This window comes from Dipodomys spectabilis, unplaced genomic scaffold (genome assembly GCF_019054845.1).
Source record: "Dipodomys spectabilis isolate Male_0828 unplaced genomic scaffold, ASM1905484v1 ptg000019l, whole genome shotgun sequence".
NCBI lineage: Eukaryota > Metazoa > Chordata > Mammalia > Rodentia > Heteromyidae > Dipodomys > Dipodomys spectabilis.
Genome location: NW_024870696.1, coordinates 11068084 through 11070763, shown reverse-complemented (window position 1 = coordinate 11070763; position 2680 = coordinate 11068084). Strand labels below are relative to the sequence as shown.

The following is a 2680-nucleotide window of genomic DNA, read 5'->3' as shown; positions in this document are numbered from 1 at the left end:
GGCTATTACGAATGGAGTTGCTTTTCCTAATTTCAGCCACACTTTTCTCATTGTTGGCATACAGAAAAGCCATTGCTTTTGGGGGTTAATTTTATACCCTGCTACAGTATCTTACAGTAAAAAAATATTTAAAAATAAAAACATCTCACCAACTAAAGGATAGACTCCACTAAGATCCAGCATACTGCATGCACAATGGAAGACACGAGGTCCCCCAAATTAAATGAAGAACTCTTTTTTGCCTGTTTTTGGTTTGTTTTGTTACTTATATATATGTATATGTATATATATATATATATATATGTATATGTATATAAATGGAGAGAGAGAATATGGTAATTGATAAGTGTGTTTCTATGTTGCATGCATGATTAATTATGACTACATTTTTAATTGTTAAATTTTTTAAAATTTCATTTATTTCCTTTTATTTTCCATTCCCTCTTATTTTTTCTTCCTTTATGATCATTTTAATCTTAATTTTTTATTTTTTCTGATCTTTCTTCTTTTCTTTCTTTTCTATATTGTTTTGTTCCATTTTGTTAGGCTTTATGATTGTCTTTGCTTCCATTTCCATTCGGTCTAACTGGTTCCTACTGCTATCTTTCTGCTTTGGCTTGTTTTACCCTAACTCTTATAACTATTTCCTTTTTTGGACAAAAATAACCATTGTACAAACAAAATGAAGGTGTCTTTAGATACTAGAATACTTATGATTTAAATCCTCTGATTTTTAAATTAAAGATAAAAATAATTTGGTACATTTTTATTGTAAAAATAATGTACAAAGGGGTTACAGTTACATAAGCAAGGTAATGAGTACATTTCTTATCAAGTATTGTTGCCTCCTCCTTTGTTTTTCCCCTACCATCCCTTCCCTCCCACCCACCTCCACAACTACCACCCTCAAAGTTGTAAAGTTCATTTTCAACATAGTGTCTTGTATATTTCATCGTTACAATGGGTCAACATGTATCCCTATTTAAGCATTTTGTTTTTCCCTTCCCCTCTGCAAAGTAGAGCACTATTATTGAGCACAAAGAGATTCACAGACATCACCCAGGACCTGAGTTTAAGCCCCAGGAGTGGCAAAAACAAAACAAAACAATAACCAAGGAAATCCACAAAAATCTATTCAATGTATTGTTCTCATATAGAGGGTGTATCACATATTAAATTGATAAGAACAAATAGAATATTTGATCTTAGCCAAAAGGCCAAGAAGGGATAAATAATTTTATGAAGAAGAGATGTGGATGAATTTATCAAATTTTAATATTAATCATAGGAAAAATGAATAGTAATGATCTTCCTTTTATTAATTTTGCATGTCTGTGGATTTGTTCTAGACATAGAACTTGGGGCCTATTCACTGTCCCTCAACTCTTCAGCTCAAGCCTATAATAATGCCATTCCTTTTAATATGTATATATACATATATATATATATATATATATATATATATATATTTGTGTGTATGTGTGTGTTCATCCTGGGGCTTGAACTCTGGGCCTGGGTGCTGTCCCTCAAGGCTAGAGCTCTACCACTTGAGCCACAGCACCACTTCCAGTGGCTTATTGGAGATAACAGTCTCACGATAAGATTCCTGCCCAAGCTGGCTTTGAACCATGATCCTCAGATCTCAGCCTCCTGAGTAGCTAGGATTATAGGTGCGAGCCACAGGCACTCAGTTATCCATGAGCTTTTAAATTTAAGGTTAGCACTATATCATTTGAGCCAAAAGCTCTACTTCTGGATCTTTGGCAGTTAAATGAGGATCAGAATCTCATAGACTTTCCTACCCTACCTGGCTTTGAACCAGAGATATGACCTTCCTGTGTAGCTAGTTTTACAAGTATGAGCATCTGTGCCTGGCCATATTCAACTTTTAGAATCTCGAAAGGTCAAAGATTTCCATATTTACAGCTTAGAAGAAATACATATATTGGGAATACACAACGTTTCATGGATTTGTGTTTTGTATTCTCTTATGATGAGTTGTTTTTTTTCCAGGCCCAATCTCAATGAGTCAGCCAGGCATTGAGGACCTTTTTGTTCTCCAACTCCTGATATTCTTCTATCAATTGTTTAGACAAGTTTTGAAATAGCTGCCTTTATAATATTTGATGATGCAACCAAAATACAAGGTCATATCTTCTGATAAATGAAGAAAGGAATGGAGAAGTCAAACTTTTTCCTTTCTTCTAATTACCAAGTGTATCACCTTATTAATCTGATCTTTTAAAAACTTACCTTGTTTGCTCCATCTTTTTATCCAATATATTGGAAATCATGTTGTAAATGGCACTAGAATGGTTTGTGCTTTCTTCATACTACTATTCCCATTACAAAAGGAAGAAGGATGAGAGAATAAATTTTAATAATTCATAACTAAAAAAATAAAATGAAAATTTAGAAACATAGATTATAATGGGTTCTAAAGTCTTGACGGTTTTTAAATATTTGTATGATTTTACACGTGCAAATAGGGCTCTGGTTCTTTTGAAAAGGCTATGAGAAATAAGCAGTATTGACCACTCCCTGCCCTCTGGATTCTGACTTCTAATGGACCATCTTTCTCACTCTCTCCAACCATATGTCCTCTCTCATGAGATGCTCACCAGAGCAGGCATCAGGCCCATTTGGACTTTGCACCTTGAGAAGTGTGAGTTTAATAGAC

At 34.0% G+C, this 2680-nt stretch overlaps 1 pseudogene; it reads right to left on the bottom strand.

The window, feature by feature from the left end:
• Positions 1–1114: 1114 nt before the first annotated feature.
• On the bottom strand, positions 1115–1229 carry LOC122104025 (annotated as a pseudogene).
• Between the last annotated feature and the right edge of the window lie 1451 nt (positions 1230–2680).